Raw genomic sequence first — 21461 nt, 5'->3', positions numbered from 1 at the left:
GCATAAAGTGCCGCTGAATAAGACCTGATGGTTGTTTGGTTTGGGTATTAATCATGCCTGGAAAGTAATGACATGCAGTTGAAAGTGTGTTCTTCTGTTGAACGTGGGATACTGGTTGAAGAGATCTGCTAGTGTGCATTCATCCTGGAAGAAGGCAGCTTCCTGTATGACGATAATTATTGAACAAATCATGATGTCAGCTCAACAAAAACATCAGTGATTCATTTCTGTGAACAGATGATATAACATTCCACTTCATTACTGGCTGCTATGATCATATTTAACTGGAACTTATGAGCCATTAAATGTAAGGAAAATGAGCAGGAGGCCACGCAGGTAAATGTGAGAAATAACTGGTTGTTTCTTTGTTGCTCTTTCGTCTTGTGTTGTAGAGCGGTAAAGTAAAATGCATCTTTTAATTTGTGTTTCTCTCTATAGCTCTGTGTGTGTCTGATATAACAGTGGCACAGATTTCACACCCGCTTTTCCCACATGTAAAATTTCAGACGTAGTTTCCTCTGCTGCAGTGTTCAATCTGTGGTGATAAATCAGGTGCTGAATTTCCATTCCCTCCTCTCATACTTTGCACCTCTTAAAGGGAACGCCTTAAAATACATATTGCATGAGACCAAACACATAAGGAAAAATTTGACTGTTTAGTGCCTAATAAAGGGCTGAAAATCCTCAGTAAATTTAGATCTAAAGCCGCGCTAGCAGCCCTGGAGGCTGCAGTGTTCATTGTAATTCTGCTACCATATGTAGCTCTGTTACTGTGCAGTTCCTGGTTGCTTACTGTTACTATATTCGGCATTCCTTGTGATATGTTACTACTTTGTAGCTATTGGTTTTATAGTGTGTTTCAGTACAGAACAGTAAGTGTGCAACCTATTACATGTCCCACATGTAAAAATGTTTGAGGCAAACCAGTGATTTTTATTAACCACAACATTAACGTGTTGGATGGAATGAACAACATACTGATGACTTTGCTAAATGTAAAATGATATAGTTTCATTACAGTACAGGTCAAGGAGTTGTAAAAATCAAATGGTTCATCACCTTGGGAGTTAATGACAAACTGTTAATTACATAATGAGATATGTTATGTGCAATTTTGGTCTGAGGACGGCACTAAAGGAAAACTCATAGTTCATCGTAATGTATGCAGTTAATTCCATAACAATCTATCCATAAAGATATATATACACTCACCAGCTACTTTATTAGGAACACCTGTGCAATCTAATGCAACAACACTGCCATAAATTCTACATTTATGAAGCTTATACATTTTCACTTTTTGTTGACAATTGATAATTCTACTTTATGTTTATTATTGAGGTCATAGTGGGTGGTGGTGGTGGACTGGAGTGCATTATATTGAAAAGTAATATTTCATCCACTACATTAACATATATGAGGAGAGCAAAATATTAGGAACACTTTTCAATGTGTGCTTCAGGAAAGGTTAGCATGTCACCAATATAATTAGTATTCTTTATTTCATTATAGAATTATCTGGATACCTTAAATATCCACAGCACATGCCATGGCGATGATTGTTCAGATATCTCAACAACTATTATCATGAACTTTGCTGTATGTATTCATTGTCTCCTGATGATGAATCCTAATTATCTTTGGTGATCTGCTAACCATTTAGTGCCAACATTTCTATGCCATGAATTCATCAATAGACATTCATGCTCCCCAGAGAAGGAACCCTCCATACACTACTTCAGGCAAATTTACACATATTTCATAATCTAATTGACAATTTGCTCATCTATCTAACTATCAGTCATTTATTAAAAATGAAAGATGAGAAGATTAAACTGACTTTAAGTAGCTGTGTAAAGGGCAAACCTCCATAATATCCGAAAAGTATAACAATTCCATCCTGTATCTGATACTGAATAAAACTAATATCAGGTTGATTTATTGCCAAACTGACACATACTGAATATTGTGTGTTTTAGTATTCAGCCTTCAAAACCAGGTCTGTCTGCTGAAAGGGTTAACGGAGTGAAAATCACTTTCTGATGTAAGATGTAATGTCTGACTGTATTATGGAAGCATTAATCAAACTCCTCTACTAATAACCCAACATGTGTCTTCATCATCATCACGATGTACTTTTTCACTCTGCTGCTACATTATGTAAATCATTCAGCTGGTTACTCCACAAGAAAAAAAGAACACGGAGTTCACTGGCAGTACAAAAAAGAGGGAGTAATTACAGGAAGAAAAAATAAAAAATCTGAAATATTCTGCTAATCCACTTTGATGTTTACTGCAGCAGAGTGCATTTTTACTGATGTTTGCTCATTATTTTTGAAACATTTTAAAAAAGACATTGCCTCAAAGGCGTTTGCATATTGCCTCTTACTATTTATACTACTACTTAGAGTTCATCAAGGCTCTTTGACCTGACAAATACAGTAGGTGGTAATGTGGAAGTAATATTGTGTGGATATAAGCTGTGTCTTGTGCTCTATTAAGACATCTGTGATGTCTCCACCCGAAAGCAGTGAACTTGATACACAGCAATGAATAAATGAATAATGTAACACTTACCGGAGCTACATTGTACACAAATATCACAATAACAGAGTTATAAAATGATGAACATGGCATTAGCCCTCGCTGGGCAAGTGTGCAGAAATCAAGCTGTTAAAATATTTAACAGCACAGAGACAGGACAGATAAAAGGTTTAATGGAATATTTGGGCAGGACGAGGCAGTCAGAAGAAAACAAGAATCTAACTGACTGATTGCATCATGCAGAGGAGAAACATACTAATATCATGTTCTCAGTTATGAACTGAAGACTGAAGGGTTAAATCTGTGATTTTATTGATATTATAAGAAATCATTTGACAGGCACTATTAGTAATGGTGCTCATGGTGCAGAGGTTCTAGCATTTGCAGAAATTTGAAAATGCCAGACCTGCCACAGTCAGTTCAGTGGATGTTCAGAGATGTTGTGATCCTCATTCATTCTGTCATCTCGCAGCCCAATATCCCAAGAATGAGGTGATTCCACAATGTGTGATTTACGTTCAGTGCCACTGAAGATGAAGTGTGCCCTTTATCAAGCAAAGTAAGGGTGTGGATGTGAGGGTGGTGAATGGACATGAAGTGTGTCTGACTGTAATGCAGGAGCTGCCATCGAAGCTTTACTTTACTAATCTTGACCATACCCTTGAATTGTTTTTAATTAATTCACAAATAGATGTATCTCTGTCAATGTGGTATCTACATTTCAACTCTGTTGGCCATCATTCCTGTCAAATTAAAATCTCCACCACTAAAAATAAGTACGATGGGGCGAGAAACAAGAGCAGTCAGATGATCAGACAGGTTTCAAACCAACAGGTGAGTTAAGCTTATTTGGAAATGGAAACAAAGATGAACGGTACAATTATTACCCAAACTTTCAATCGTAAACATCCATCCCAGTTAACAAATTGACTTCCTGCTTGAACTTAGTGTTAAAACAGTTAGAAACAACTTTTAAAAGAGGAGTGTGTTTGGTCGCTTAACCCTGATGAACAGACAATGATCAGACAAAATGAACCATAAGTGCTCGTGATAGAGACTTAACACACACACATCGATCCTGATGAAACTCTGAGTGACACTTATCAGTCTTAATAAGATTTTATTTTTGCAGGTTGAGCATGTGGTCTCTACCATGACCTTGTTTGGTTAGTTTTTTTTTCTGATTTCATGTTCATCTTGCAGTTGCCAGCGTCTCCAGAACTACAAAGTTTTTTTTCACTTTTTCTGTTTCTGTTCATCACAGTCAGTCTTGATAGCTGCTGCTTCCTTCTCAGGTCCACCCAGGCTTCCTCTTCTTCACCCAAATTTGTCTTGCTCCAGTTACTGACAAAAATAAACTCAGACTCAAACTCCAAGCAAAGTCATCTCTCAGAAGACCTTTGGGAGTTGTCAGAATTTCTGTGTCCATGGTTTCTACAGTCTTAGATTCTCCTACAAATGATGCCCTGTAGGCTGGTGAATAGAAATATATCACATCAGTGAATGGATGTATGAAGAAACAAAGGATCTTAGGGAATTCAGCACATAATGCCCAATCATTTTATTGTCAAAGTAAAAAAAAAATACATAAAAGCTCTTTGTGCATCTTTGAAACAGAGCTTAAGCACGTTTTCCTCCACTACTGGAGCAGTGGAGTGTTGCTCTGCTGCATTCCCTGAGGGTCTGTGTTTGTTCATTGAGTCAGTAGCCTGGAGTAAGACTGGAGTATTAACCTTGTGATTCATACAGACCTATAATAGTCTGTTGCAAGACGGACACAGCCAATTACTCCTGTCAAACACACTCTGCTAGACTGTATATCAAATGTATGTAACTTACAGCCTGCACATGCAACGGTACCCTCAAATCCCCAATTCCTCCCAGTTCACTGCCGAGGTTTTGGGATTCACAGTTCACAATTAAGTTGGAAAAGTTGTAGAGGACATTATCAGCTGGGTGGGCCTTACTGTGTGAAGTTTGCATGTTCTTCCTGGACCTCACAAAACTTAAAAAAATCACAACATTTTAACTGTTGGGGATACAATACTGAAAAAATTCACACATCAACTTGCTTTTCTTGTGTGTATTGTAAAATATTTTGGTGAAATTTGTTCAAAAATGAAATGAAATAGAAAATGTGTTTACAGTAAAAATTACTGCAATATTACTGCTGATTCACCATTTGACCGATCTGAACACCATTTGAAACACTTGATATTTACCATCCAAAGAATGTCTGTGTCAATTTTTGTACCATATGAATGAAGACTTATGGAGATATAGATGTTAATTGATTTTGCATATTTTGAAAAATAAAGAGTGACAGACTTCAGAATTGACCATAGGTTGCAGTGAGGAAAATCTTTGTCAGTATTCAATGGATGTGCTGAAAAAAATTTCAGCTCTGTAGGAGATATAGGTGATTTATTTTGATTTTTTGAAGTTTCGAATGTGAAGTGTCTGGAAATGTAGATTTGTTGTAGTAAGCCAAGCCAAACAGAGACATGCTAACCGAATTTTGTATGAGTCCATGTGGCCAATTACGACATATGAACTTTTCGTATTTGTGGCACCCCCTAGTGGCAGAATATACCAAGACTGGGTAGAGAAGCACGGACCTAGAATCTGAACATGTGCACCAAATTTGGTTAGAATCGCTTAAGCCAATTTATATTTATGAGTGTTTATGTAAAATTGAACTTACCTGATCCTGATGAAGTTTCAGGATGATTGGCTCAACGGTTTCTGATGAGTTGTTAAAAATGGGATTTTGAGTCACAAAGTTGGACATTTTTAGAGCAGAAGACCCTTTGAACAAAGATGCAGATCAATTGAGTGATGATTGATTATAATGATGAATGAATTTTGACCCTAAGCCAAGCCATTTTCAAGATAATTGCAAAAATGTAAACTTGGTTGTTACAGCGCCACCTTGAGGTCAGTGAGTGATTTTAGATGCCTGAGTAAGTAAGTGCGTGGAACTTGCAACCCACCTGCCACTTTTGGTTTTACGGTTCTTGCTGTACAAACATGCTGCACAAGCTGTACAAGCTTTGCTGATTGGACTGGAATGATTGAAACATCTTTATAAGTTAAGTGTTGTGATATAGGGGAATTTGCAGGGATACAATAATTTGTGACTTGAAAAGAATGTGAGAGGAGAATAAAGTTGGGGGGGTAGCTCCTTGGACCCCCTATCAGGTGCCCTTGAACATGAGCAGTGGCCATGGAGAAAAACAAAAGATATATAATAGCTGAGGGGCAGCAATGTCCTGGTCTTGGCCTGTAGTGGAGGCAGGATATTGGGGTCAGGAGGTCTAATAGGCTGTTCCTCTTCAAGACTGCTGTGAACTGTGTCCGCATCGAGTTTTCTACAATGGGAGAGAAAGACAGATATATAGATTCAGAGAGACAGAGAAGTGTGTGTGTTTGCTGGCATGCAGCACCTGTCAGGCATCTCTTTATTCTGCTCGACTGAAGTCATACAGGCAGAATGTATAAGTAGGAGACTGATACTGTTTCACCTCAGTTGGTCGAACTCATGCACTCATACACACACGTAGCACATTGTATGAAATGCACACACACACACGTAGCACACAAATACCTATTCCCTCAGACCATGTCAGGGAAATTCATACTTTGATTCCCTTACAAAGCAGGTATCAATAGGACAGCGGGCTTTGAGGACAGATTAGATCCTGGAGCGAGAGTCCTTGAAAAAAATGCAAACTGAATATTTTTCTCAGATCTGTGTGATCTTTAGCCGCTGATGTTCTATTAGCATTCAGCAGTGAGGACAGTTTGTACAGCCTCGGCTTTGTGGAGTGGTGGAGAATAGACCTTCACATAATGTTAGATAATGATAATGAGAGTCTGGCTTTTAGCCTGCAAATACAACAACTGAGGTTATGAATTATGTGCAAGAATTATTTGAGGATATAAATCACTCATAATTCAAGTCATAATTCAAAACAATAACTGAGTGTAAACACACATAATTGACAGAGAATTTTATAGATGCTAAAAGAAATTCAAGCTCTTATCCTGCAACTATACACACATATCTTACCTAACACTGAAGTGGTATTTTTGTACCTTCTCTCTGAGCTGGTTTGAGCAGAAAACTCGTACCAAAACAACACCTGAGCACCTACGTTAATTCTAAAGTTGAGATACTGAGTAAGAAGTTATGGTGCTAATTTTGGTGATGATTTTACAGACTTTAGCTGCCAACATCATATGCCAACTTTGTGTTTGCAGAGTGGATATGTGTGAGAACTCAGACTCTGGCTGATCTTCTTTCTGTCCTTTTTATTCTTGTTATAGTCATAAAGCCACAGGATTATGGCAGTTGGATAGTGCCAATTTAAGGATTACTAGGAGGAGGAGAAGGAGCAGGTGAGTGCATGGAAGGAACGTCTACCGGGCGGTGACGTGACCGCAGCATATATCAAAAATTCCCATAAAATATACGCCTACTAAGTACATCTGAACTCGTTTCGTCACCTTAAAACTGTGTTACACACACATCGTCTCCATGTATGTCGCCTTAAAACACGCCTACTAAGTACGTCGCCACCTGTGGGCCATTGCCAATGTGACTTTTTTTTCCAACTTTAAGTGAATTCAATTCATTCAATACATGTTTTATATGTTTATTCATTTTTGTGTACAGTGGGAACTACAGAGTACCTAGCCTGTAATAGGCTCATTGTTTAGATTTAAGTTTAGATGCTGTATCAGATTTTGTTCTCTTGACATTAAAATCAGCTCCAGTTCCAGTGAGGAAGCTCTCCTGTGTTTTAACTTACCCACAACCTGAAAATAGTTTTACTGTAGTAACTATCAAGTTAATTATTAAAGCTATAAGTGACCACATTACATTGTGTTTCATGTGTGTAAAGTTTACATTGGTAAATGTATTTGTTATATTGCTTTTATTCAGTTATTTCCCAGTCAAGTGGCAACAATGCAGTTTTAAATGTATCAACTTGTGTATAATAATTTTGAGTTTATTTTATGTATTTGCTAACTTTCTGGTGCTAACAAGTTACTAATTAATATAATGCTAATGGAGTTTTGATTTATTATTTTGCCTTCCGTCTGAACTTTTCTGTTTAGCACTTACATTGGTATCGAAGTGCAAGACAGCAAATTAAACATCGTCAGACCATCAGTGACGGATTTCATTTTTTGTCTGGATGCTACGCTAAGAGAAACCAGCGTTATAACAGTGTATATACACTGTTATAACATGAGACAAAAGTCATGAGGTATTTGTCCTCAACTTATTTTATCACTCTACATAGCCTATTGTTATTGCACATCATATTAACCTTAACCCTGTGATTCTATACCATTAAATGCACAACAACAGATAAATGCACAGTAGGGGTCACTTAGACTATAAAACAATTGTTAGACTTCTAAAACAACATTGAAGGCGGTATCACATGAGTAAACATGTAGCCTAGATGTTGATCTATTTTCAATATTGAAAAAACAGTGTGTTGACGACACAAAGGGAAGAATGAAAGCAACATTTGGAATATACATTAGTAAAGAAATAAAGTCAACATTACACAAGTTAACCAAATAAAGATGGGAGGCTAGGAAATAAAGTTGCCCTTGAGATATCTTCTACAATAATATAGCATAACCTCATTGTCTAGGTGTAGCTATACGCAAAACATTAACACAAATAGGTGTAAAAACAAACTCACTGCAATATTTAAATATATAGACCCCACAATTCATTGTGTTTGTGCTGCTTATAAAGGCAAATCAGATTTTTTTTATATAGTCTAGCTAAGTCAAAATCAAAAGATCCAGGTCCTTATTTATTTAATTGATGATTGCAACGTTGCAAAGTTGGACGAGTTTGGGTTGTTAGCGACTGACAGTTTAAGCACTTCTATGGCTTGTGATGGTAGAAGTGGTGTGATGGTGTTCTAGTTGAAGATTAGGCTAAAACTTTAAGTTGAAATATTTCCAACTTGCACGGACTTAACCTCATCTCAGTTTTCCTCCACTTGCATCTTTGCATTGATAGAGAATTCTGATGTTTTTTTCTCAGCGATCTCAGTCGTCAACTTTTTGGTTTTCTGTCTGGCTACATGTGTTACCTACAGAATGAGCTTTGGCTCTAGTTAGAAGAGCTCGTTGATGCCAAAGAGGTGCTGCTAGTGCCTTGTGACAGGTGTTTTTACCTGGGCAGTTTTTATATGTTTAGAGTATGACCTGATGAACATCTGAGGACTGAAATATTATTAACACAGTTAATAAAGCCAAGATTCTTTGCATTTTTTCACAGCGTGATGCACATGTCAGTAAGACTTTCTGGTGTAACCCCTCTGACTTTCCTCCATATTCTGTTTTTTTTCCCACAACTTTTTTCCACAATTGTTTTAGATTATTCTCAGAACTCATGTTTCCATGTGGCCCTAATACTCCTCCATATTTGTATTTATATTAAATGTTGCCACAGCATTTGGTAGTTTGATTAAATTTGTTTTGCAGGCAGCTGGAGAAAAACTGCAATGTGATTGTGTACCTGAAACTGACATTACAGCTTTAGTGAAAGGCTACAATTACTGAGCTGTTATTGAATAGAGCTCCGCACTCTCATAAAGGCTCATTTTATCCATCTCCCTTCCTCTAATTGAATTTCCTGCAATATGAAGCACCGCCCAAACACTCATTCCTTCACCACCTCTCCTCACTCACTTGTGCACACACACACACACACACACACACACACACACACACACACACATACACACACACACACACAGGTTTACTTAAGTCACTTTTGATGTATTTACAGACACTTACATTCATTTCCTGGAGACCTACCCTAACCCTAACCTGAACCACCTACCCAAAAATCAGCTTTTTAACAACTGGGGACATGCCCCCCCCCTCAGTAAACACACACACACACACACACACACACATACACACACTCACAGAGAGGCATCCATTAACAGACTAATGCTGTCTATCATAATTAATAATTAGCAGGACACGGCTGCAGCCCTTAGTGGAATCAGTTGCTAATCTGTTCCCATTGACTGAGCTGAGAAAGCAAATTAAGCAGCTAATGAGCACCATGACATCATCCAAATGACTGTGATCAGTCCTCACAGAACAACAGCAGTCAGCACGCTGCCCACTCATACACATTCACACATTTCTCTATAAATGTACATCTTGCATAAGGGACCGTATGAAACTTGTATGCTTAAGAGAGCGTAAGGACATTTTTTGACAGCCCACAAGCCTTTTTCCCATGATTTATATTTAATTTCATCCTCCCCTTGAAAAGTTGTTTGTAGTTTCCCAGTCGGAAAGCAGTCATAAGGCTGGTGTTTTTCTATAGTTTTTTCATTGTCAGCAAATCCTATGAATAGACCAAAACCAGTAATGTGTGACTCCATCTTTCAACAACCTCTCAGTTAATCAGTTCATTGAATTAAACTGAGTATTGGTCATGTCTGCAGTGCTAGAAGAAAGCCATAGAGAGGTACATATGGAGAGAGTTTGTAATACTGATAACAACTCTCATACATCACTGATTGCCCTACTTGTATAAGCCGAGCTATTACCATTAATAGGAATGTCTGTATGTGAGCCCAGAGGAGCAGTTCACCTCCTAAAGCAACTCTAAGAAAGGAAATATATATGTTGTTTGCTATACATAATTGTTTTATGTTTAAAGTACTGAATAATCACATTTTTGGCAATCAAAACAATAAAGTTTCACTGCGTTAACCTCAGGTGTGTGCCCGAATACAAATATGTTATTCGGCAAAGCACAAATAGTGTTTTTTTTTTTTTTGTTTGTTTGTTTTTTACAAATATTTGTTTCATACAAATATTTGATTATTATTATCACCACATTACATACTGAATAACATAATTGACTGCATCTCACTGTCAGTGAGGTTATTTGTTCTCCCGATAATTTGTATAGTCAGGTACATGTGTGCTGAGAGCTGAGCTGATGGTGTAAAGAACACTGCTGTTCCACTTGCAAATGATTGTATGTGTCCTCCCGTCCTCAAGAGATTAGACTTTCGTTGAACTTAAGTTGAACTTAAGTTGAACTTAAATTGAACTGAAGACTTCCGAGTTACTGTGCTGAGTGACTGTTGTTCAGAAAATACCATGTAAGTGCTAAAATACAAATTTAAATTTAATTCTAATTTGTACATTTCTATTTCTGCACAATTTAAATAAACATAAAATTTATACAGTCAGTTCTGGAATAGTTGCAAAGGCGTATTTTTAAGTAGGTTAGTTCATACTGCAGAGAAGTCAATACAGTTCAGACCAAGAACATTTCTTTTCACACATGAGAGGATCTCAGCTTTCATATAATGAGCACACTACACACACACTGTGATCATGACGATGTTTGGAACTGAAACAAGTGATTGTAACATTACATTAGAAAATGAGTGTGACGTTTTATTAAAAACTGCAGAATAATACCACAGATATACTTTAATATAACTGTTAGTTTGAATGGTTATTGGGATTTCATACACACACACACACACACACACACATACAAGGAATTTTCCTTGGTGTTGTGGTGCGTAATAGTCAAAAATATACACAAAATTAAGTAATCCTAAATAACATTGTAAAAAAAAAAGAGAAAGAATTTACAATTTTAAAAAAATGTAATAAATATTGTAAGTGAGAAGAGCTGCTACAGAGAATGAAATGTAATGTACAAAATATTGACCAGGAGTAAACAGTATATACAGTGTGCAATTACTATCATAATAATAATAATAATACAAGTTTGCATTATTGTAATGTGCCATGCATACATGAACCAGAAAAAAACAAAAAGCTAGAGAAGAAGAAGACAATCAGTTCCTGGAAATAATGAGTAAGCTCCTTTTTGTAACTTGTTTCTTTTCCATTTGATTGTATCTTGCACACTCACAGTTAAATGTGAATTGCTTTAACTATGTCAAGCTGAGTGTGCAGCTGAGAGCTAATGTCTGGGTGTTACAAACCTCTGCTGTTTGGGCTAATGTCATAATTACACAGTGGAGACTGGAGCCTGTGAAAGTGGGTCTCTGGGCCATGTGAGGTTAATGACTTCAGAGAGCTTCTGTCAGTCCGCTGTAAAGCCAAGCACTGATGACATTTACATTTCAAAGCTGACTGAGTTAGAAGATTTGCAAATGGGGGGCAGAAAATCCATCCACTCATCCAAATGCACGATGCAGGAGAAGAGTCTGCTCCGCTACTTAGGCTACTTTCTGACTTTTAACCATAAAACCAGTGATGACATCACCAAATATTTATTTGAAATGACTGCCTGGCTTTGGAAAATGCCTCCTGCTTTATTGATATTTAATTGATGGAAATAAAAGACAGTAGTTGGAGTTTGGATAGCGTTTCTCCTGCTCTCACTATGCGTGTAGGTGAACAGCTGTGCAGCAAACTAAACACACTCTCAGTAAAGGTTGTTAAATTACATCCTCATGCCAGGGAAGAAACATCAATCATCGGTTCCCCCAACTCCACAAATCAACTCTAATACTTTTGTTTTTTCTATGAGCCCATGAGTCTCTTGTGCATAAATCTTTGTCCCACTATATTCCAGGGATTAGCACGTTTGTTTTGTTTTGATTTGTTTTTTTTCATTCTGTTCTGTCTGTAAAATACATCATTACATAACTTTAGTGTTTCATCTTTTTGTAACTATTTTCATGTTTCTTTTGCCAATTTAGAAGTGCTAATATAACATGAGATTATCTTATATTAGCACTTCTAAATTGGCAGTGCTAATTGATATCTTTATAAAGTTCCAAAAGTCTTTTTGAAACTAGTAAGATCATATTTTTCATCAGTATGCTGTAATTCAGACAGACAGACATCAGTCTCCTCTAGATGCTCAAATATTTTGAAAACTATAGATTCCTCACTATGAGGTGCTTTACTCTTTATTCCCCAGATACATCGATCTCATTGTTCATCTAAAGAAACAAACACATTATCATAACAGTGCAGAGCTATGCTTCAGTTTTAGGAGCTCTTATGTAAGTGGTAACATGGGAAGAAAAACCTTGAAATCAGCTATTTAGGAAATGAAATACTGTTTGAGTTTTCAGTCTTTATAGTGTCAGATGTCAGACAAACAGAGTGAGTGTGAGAGCTGAGGACTTTCTGGGACAATGTCAAATAAAGTCTGTCCCTGGAGAGAACAGATTCATTATTTCCTCCAGAATTACCTCTAGATTAAATCACATGCATGACCACAGTTCACTGCCATACTCATTCTCATTGTGTGTGTGTGCGTGTGTTTGTGTGTGTGTGTGTGTGTGTGTGTGTGTGTGTGTGTGTGTTTGTGTGTTTGTGTGTGTGCGTGTGTGCGTGTGTTTGTGTGTGTGCGTGTGTGTGTGTGTGTTTGTGTTTGTATGTGTGTGTGTGTGTGTGTTTGTGTGTGTGTGTGGTCCAGGTTTTCCTCATGTTCAACTCCCTTATGAGGACAAAAAACAAGACCCCTTAACATAAAACATTCATTTTAGGCTGAAGACTTGGTTTAAAGGTGCAGTGTATAGAATTTAGTGGCATCTAGTGGAACAGACTTGGCAGAAATGAAATATAATATTCATATGAAAATAGGAATTGTTGTGTTTTTGTTAGCTTAGAATGAGCCCTTTATATCTACATAGGGAGGGAGGCTGCCATGTTGTACCACCATGTTTCTACAGTAGCCCAGAACAGACAAACCAGACACTGGCTCTAGAGAGGTCCTTTCACATTTTTCGTGAGTTTCGCAGCCACCGTAGGTTCTCCTACACGCTTGGAAGAGGGGGGGTTCAATTTGTTGCAATCTGCAACCTCACCACTAGATTCTACTAAATCTTACACACTGTACCTTTAAAGTTATAATATGTAACTATTCTGCATTAAAATGTCTAAAAATGACTAGACCTATGTTATATATTCTGTTCAGTTGTGTACTTACATTATTCCAAATGTTTCCAACAATTTTCAAACCCAGAGAAATCCGTAATTTTAAGGTAAAAGTCTGTTTTATTTGGTTGCCTGTCGATGGCATTATACCCCCTCTACCAAAGAATATAGGCACACAAGATGCATGCGTCGACATTGTGGTTGTCCAATGACAATGGCATCTACCAAAGAGTATACGCATACAAGAAAACATATCAGCGTTGTGCTTGTCCATCACAATGGCGTCCACCAGATAGTGCTCGCAAACAAGATTATACATTGGCGTTGTGGTTATCCACCAGAAACTGTCATAAATTGACTTTTCTTCGGTTTCAAACAACATTTTTGTGATAAACTTCTTAGATCTTGGTCGTTTTAACTATATCTTTTAACCGGATGAAGGATTTTAGTCACAGGACATCTGGATCTTAATTTATCAGAGAAACAAATATTAGCAGCAGCTCAGCTTACACAGAGCCCCTTATAAAGTAAGAAAAAATAAATCCCATTGAAGCCTTGAAATAAACACATTTCTTACACTACCAACAATTAAAAAACAACATATACAAAATAAAAAAACTGCAGATCATGAAGTGATTTACTTCTTCAAAGACTGCCTTAAAAAGATGCGTTATGTGTTGTCAGTGTGTTCTGATTGACACATGAGTAGGATTTGCTTTTGTGTGTAAAATGAACTGCTTGTACTCAGCAGTGTGTTTGCAGAGTTGACTGTGTAAAGAGTTCTGAAGATTTGGACTCAGTATTGAACCGTGCATGTCAAAAAAAAAAATGAAAAAAAAATGTAATAAAAACCACAAAAAAATAAAACTGAGCTCAAAACTAAAAATGCTACTGAAATTATACAATAGGATTTACATGTTAAAGTTGTGAACAACGGGGTAAAACTACAATTCAAACTTTCACTGTGATATATGACCAAATTGATGTAACTTATTTCTGAAAGGTATCTTTAACAAATCCAAAGCCACCAAAAGTCACCAAAATCATTATGATTCATACTCTGGGGATCATAAATATCTACAGTAACTGATAGAAATCCATTTGTTTTAGTATTAATTGACATTTTGACTAAATGAAAATACATATCATACAGGTCTTGGCAGTCCTTAGTAGTCATCCTCTAGGGAACAGGAATATTCACATCACATCTCTTGACAATCAGTAGAAGTACATTTTAAGTTTTTTACTTAAAGTTACATTAATTGATATGACTTATTATCACCCAATAATAATAATAATAATGTAGTATATAATAATAATAATAATAATAATAATAATAATAATAATAATAATAATAATAATAATAATGTAGTATACAATAATAATAATAATAATAATAATGTAGTATATAATAATAATAATAATAATGTAGAATATAATAATAATAGTGTACACAATCTGTAAACTTCCCTTCTCCCAGTGGACACAGACTCACCATTGGTCTTGATTAACCAGAATAAGCCTCTGTCAGCTTACCCCAGAATGTCCTCCCACAGGTTTAACCTCACTGTGGGTCTTATCTGTGTCAGGTGCAACCCGAAGCTGCCCCAGAAAAAAATTCTCTTAGCGGTGCTGTGGGGATTAAAAACACACCCCACAGTCCTTTTCTCAAACCAACCCACCACTGACTTCAGCACCAAGATAGAAAATAAAAACCCACCTTATAATAATAATAAACAAGATTATTTTAGGAGTAGTTTCAGTGCTGTGGTTTGTTCTAAAGCCTGATTGAAACTCCTCCAGGATATTGTTTTATTTAAGAAAGGAGTTTATTTGCACTGAAACTATCTTTTGAAGTATCTTATTAATGAATGGAAGGTTGGATATCGGCCTATAGCTGGTCAGTGCATTACCATTACCAGGTTGGGTCTCTTTAGTAAGGGTTAAACAACTGGAACATCTGGAAGGATGCCTTCAAATCCATCATCTCTTCAAACACAACATATGTTATGTTGTTTTTGAAGAGATGTATTTATAATGTTCAAGACATGACTTGAAACACTGTCCAACACCTGCTTAAAACATGCTGTAGGTACAAAGTCAAAACATGAGGTGGAGGAGTTCAGTTACAGTCTTGCAAAGCTCAGTTAATGTAATAAAGGTGAATTTTCCCAAAGTTACATCATTTTTATATGCTGAGATCATCTGTATTTACATCAGCAGCAATACTGGCTCTAATTGATGTTATTTTGTTATGAAAGAACAATGCGAGTTCTTCACATTTTGATGCAGAGAACCACAGAGGATGGGGGCAGTGTTGAGTAGCTGGTCAATAGCAGAGAATAAGTTCCCAGCATTCTCTGTAACCAGACGTATTGCTTTGTTATAGACAGTCATGGCTTCTTGAACTGTGAGTCTAGTTTTCCTCCATTTTCTTTCAGCTGCCTGACAGATTCTCTTGATCTCATTAATACTCTTATTGTTTAACCACGGGCAGATTCTGTCAGTTGACCTCTTTTTAACTTTTAGTGCAGCGACAAAATTTAAAGCAGATGACAATGCATTGTTGAAATTTCCAACCCTGTCATTTAAAGAGCAGTCACAGCTGTGTGGCTCAAATGATCTCATAATATTAGAAAACATTGTTTCAGTCTTGTCATCTAGGAATCTCTTTTGAACCAAAAAATTCCTTTTAGTCTTTGTTGAGGTTACACACAATGATGGTCAGAAATAGGTCATTCAAATGAGAGCTTATCAGTGTTTAACCCTGTTGTTATTATCCAGTCTAGAGTGTTACCATAGTGATGAATGGCTTCCTTTATGTTGGGTGAGTTCAAAACTGTCTAATAAATTCATGAGCTCCATAGCTTTGGAGTCATTCTTTTTATCAATATGAATATTCAGGTCTCCATTCAGGATTGACCTATCATGTGTAGTGATACCAAGTGATGTAACGATGCACTGATAACTCTGCTTTAAGCTCAATAAAGTGACCTCATGGCAAACAGAGTCGTGTTTCTAGCCGTCCAACATTCACTCTCCTTAACATAAGTTAACATAACTCCGGGTAAATGTTAGAGAGCTACATGGCAGTAAGCAGTTACTCCACAGTTTCAGCAGTTTTCCTTTCATTTCCGTACAGCAGTTTTCTGACAGTCTCCACTTGAGCTGCAGAGTAAATGAAGGCAAACTGTCCATAGAAAAGATGGATAACATGCCATTGAAGCAATATAAAGAAAAACACAGCCTGCTTTATGACAGAATCTGTCAGCTGCTGCATTTTGCCTTCACAGCGCTGCACAGATGTGTGCTTGTGCAGACATATGAGTCTTTCCACATGGAGAGCTATTGGATTAAAGAATGGCTGTTTAGGCAGGTCGACTCTGGAGAAAACGGGTTAGAAAAGCAAGACTGTTAGGTTGCTCTCCAGTAGACCCAGAGCATCATGGGAGATAAAAACTGTTCATGATTATGATTGGGGGGAAGGTGTAGTAGTGATTGTAACAGTAAGACAGAATGCCATATATAGAGAGTAATTGGCTTAATTTACCACTAACATTATAAATTAATAATAATTTTATTTAATTCATGTCTCATTAAGGTAATAAAGGTTTCCTTCATATCTTTTTGAGGCATTAGCATTATTGTAGATGGATCACCAGTTTTAATCACCTGATGTGCAACTAGGCAACAGTCATGAAAGTTGACGCTGAATCCATATTATATATTATATATATATTATATATTATTTGTAATGTTGAATCCTCACTCAACCTTTACAAGCTGACTTACAAAACAGAATAGTCACATATAATATAATACAATACATTATGACAAGATAAGATTAAATAAAATACATGTTTGTTTTTTTTTTACTGTGTTTTATTATGACTTATTCATAGTAAACCCCAAAGAGTTACCTTTTGGAAGACACCAAAATCATTATTGTAATCAAAAGGCTTCAAAAACAGTAACTGCTTCATCCTGGAAACATTTCTGTGTTGATGTTTATTAAGTCTTAAAGCTTTGACATGCCACTTATTAATGGAGTAACGCTACACATACTATAGCCTGGTATTAAAACTGAAAACACAGAGTTAGAACCTGTTATGATTCTCAAACTTTTGATTGATGGTCTTAATACTGGAAGTAATGTCAGGGTCAGATATATATTAGGGTTTCATGGTCAATTTCACAATGGAAGGATTCTCCCAGGCCAACCATCACAAGGCAGGAAATACATAATCAGAGGACACAATTCCCTTGCTCTGGTTCCTGGATGTGGTTGTTATGCCTGCCTATAGCCTGCTTATTTATGTCAAGACATAGAAACACTCCAGACAAAACAGGAACCGCCATTCATTCCCTTTTACAGTCCAGTTCATGCATTAAATCATTATCTCCAGGGCCGTACTTTTTCTACTTTCTCTGTTGTTTCTTCAAACTCTTATGTACTGGCAATAGCAAAAAAAACAGATGATGTTTAAGTCATGATGTAACAAAATAACAAGCAATAATGCATCAAAAGACATCTGCTTTCTCAGCTGCCAGTTACTTCAGTTGTCACTTCTACAAACACTAACCTACAGCAAGCAGCAGCCTACAGATTCACAAATTACCATCCGAGTCGATGTTAGCAGCCCACATGTGCTTTACACAAGACATACCGTTAGGGGCACAATATGTTTAGCTAGCTGTCCAAACATATTAGAAAAGAAAATGCAGCTGTCAAATTTCTGGCACCGCACGCATGAAATGAATTTGAGTTTTGCTTATCAGCCAGTTATCAGGCCTGGGTAGCCACACACACACACACACACACACACACACACACTCCAGCACATGAACACTTAAAGGGGGAGAAACGGTTTGTTCTTCATGGCCCTGAGGTCATATTCTATCAAAACTGGTGACTGATTTTCCAGGGCACTCATATGAGCGTACGCCCACATGTACACAGGAAGGGATGCAAACGGATGGCACTACTAGTAAATCATATTTATCTGGCATTGTTTTCAAAGATCCTCAAAGTGCTCTAATATTATATTACATAAATGAAAATGTTACATATAATTGTAATAGTAAAGAAATTTCACACAGACACCTGGATTATGGCAAATTGATGGCTTCTTTCCAGGGCAGTATCTAGCTTTTCTACTGTTGTCTTTGCTGCTGTGAGCAAGTGTCTTACATTTAAGTCACATGCAAGGAAATCCATCAGTTCTGAGTGTAGACATGTACTAAAAGTGTTGAGGTGTTTAGCTCTGTGTTAAACATGGCTCATTTGAGAAAATACATTCCTCTTACAGTTATTGGGATTTGTATGTCCCACAAAATAGGTGGAAAAGCTGAAAGCTTGGTGACATAAAGTGCATTTTCATCCACCTGTTTTTTAATTTGTGCATTAAAAAAAACAGAGTGGAAATGCCTGAAATTTTAAAAAAAGATGTTGTTAATCAGTTAATCATGATCATAATCATAAATCATGAAGAACATGAAGCTTGTAACTATTGTCACTCAAGTTTCCACTAAAGAGATGAAAACATCAGATCTGTGTGGATTGATGAGGAGACTGTAATGTTCCTCAAATTAATACATGAAACAGTCAGAAATGTATTTCCATCATGTTTTCCACATGGTTTTCAGCTTTCAGCATCTTTTCAGCTTAGACAGCATTCTTTTAATGATGTCATCTCTTTTCTCCCTCTTCTTCTGAAGTAGTTTAATGGCACTGACTGGAGAATTAGCACAATTAGCTGTTTATCTTGGTGCCCCAAACTCCCAGTGTTCATATAACAGCAGTGGATGGAAATGTGCATTATTTCACCTTTTTGTTTTGCTGCTTTTCAGGAAATTTGGGACAAATTGGTGCTACATTTGGAAAGAAACTTGTCTATAGTGACTAATTCTGCTCTCAGTCACAACCAGACAATAAGTTAACAAATACACTTACGAGACATATCTATGTCATCCAGACTGCAACGTCTCTTTTGTGGAGCCGTTCATACTCTGATGTACTACATGTAGCAAATCCACTCATTGCAGCAATACCACTGAAATTAATTGTTTTGGATGAAATTGATTTTGATTTTATAAACATGTTGGTCTGTGAAATGTAATGTAATCCTTGAATGCAGGCGTGATGATAGGTAAGACAAGTGGCCCCGCCAGCCAATCAGACGTAAGATGAGTCAGGCGCTTAGACCCCGCCCTTTAAGGCCGTCCAAAAAAAAATAGATTTTCTATTTTCTATTTTTCTATCGAACATTCCACAAATAGAAAATCAGAAGAACGACTCCAAAATCTTAATACAGTGATCTGATGAACGAAAAATACAATTCTAGAAAACTGAATTCAATTTTTCATTTTTTATATGGAAAGTTGAATATATACATTTCATACGCTGAATCTCTACATTTCAATGTTGGCCATTATCAGTTAAATAATGTTGTTTTATGGTGTGACAACACTGTGGTTAAGGTCTGGTTAGGTTTATGCACAAAAAAACACTTGACTTGGGTTCGGGAAAGATCATGGTTTGGGTTAAAATAAAAAAATAAAGAAAATAAAAACAGCTGAAACAGAAGTGGGCAGTGGTCTTGAGGTGGTCACCAATAGTGCTCTCTGCTGCTTTGATCCTTTTCTTCTCTTTCTTCTCTTTCTTTCTTCTACTTTCTTCTCCTGTCTTCCATCAAACTATCTGGCCAACCACCCGACCCCTCCTCCTCCTAATAAGAAAGTCAGCTCATATAGATGTCATCTGAACTATGTCACTTTAGAAATGTTGATAACATATATATTGTTGAAATGTTGATGTGCTATGTATCAAACATATTGAAACGTAGAAATTCAATGTATCCGTTGTTTGCAGAAATGTACAACATTTTATTCTGGTGACCAGGCTGTCACACTGACCATTAAGATCAATCATCCTATCAACCATGCAGGAGCAGTAAAAATCTCACTTACTGCATCATTAAGCCAACCAGGAGGCAGAATGATGTTTTGAGTTGTTCCTGGGGGGTAATCTTTGCTTCTTGCATCAGAATTCCTAACAAAGTGCAACATAAAGCCACATGATATACAGCACCTCAATTGTATGTATGTTTTTATGGTCTTATTTTTAACTTTTATTCCTGTGAAGCACTATCTGCTATTTGTGTCTCATTGCTTGTCAGTGTTTATATCTCTCACAGCACAAATTCAATCGCCTGACATTATATCCTTAATGAAAGTGTTTGTGTTTGAACTCTGTGACCCTCACTCCAACCCTGGATAGTTTAGAAAATGCGTTTTTCCTTTTGCCATTTGCTCCTGGCCACCTTCACTTCACAAACACACATGCACGATTACACACACATTTGATAAGAAATCCACGAAGGGCGCAGCTGGCCCTCCGCTCATCCAGCTGAGGTTATTAACTTCAACCCTCTCCTCCATCCTCACTCATCACATGTAAGGAATAGTCTGCTGAGCACGTCAAAGCTTTTTCTAAAAGACGGATATATTTTAGTCCATGAAGCTTCAAGGTGGGTCAACATTCAAGAACTTTTTATGCAAATTAAAATGTAGGCCGGCGCAGGATCAGAGAGACTTAATGGAAATGGCAAAGTTCACTGAAATTACCTTGACATTGCCAAAATAATTTCACGCTTGCTTAAGATTAATAAAGACAGAGGTTTAATGCTGCTATATGATCAGATCCGATGTTATCATTAATAGTTTCATTTCACTCCAAAAACCCACTTACATTTCATTTGACTCTTAAATGCCAATGTTGTCACCAGAGGCATTTTCAGTTTGTGTGGGATTCTTTTGTTCCCACCACGAAGCCTGACCTTCCCTTGTCAGTGAGTCAATCTGTCAACATGTCGCTTGGTTTCACTCGTAGAAGCTGAGAAAGTGGACTCAAGGAACAGAAAACAGGCTCTCTGGTGACCTTAACAGCATGGATGGACAAGGTGGCA

This window comes from Thunnus thynnus, chromosome 6, assembly GCF_963924715.1.
Source record: "Thunnus thynnus chromosome 6, fThuThy2.1, whole genome shotgun sequence".
NCBI classification, from domain to species: domain Eukaryota; kingdom Metazoa; phylum Chordata; class Actinopteri; order Scombriformes; family Scombridae; genus Thunnus; species Thunnus thynnus.
Note: the sequence above shows the minus strand (reverse complement) of the source record.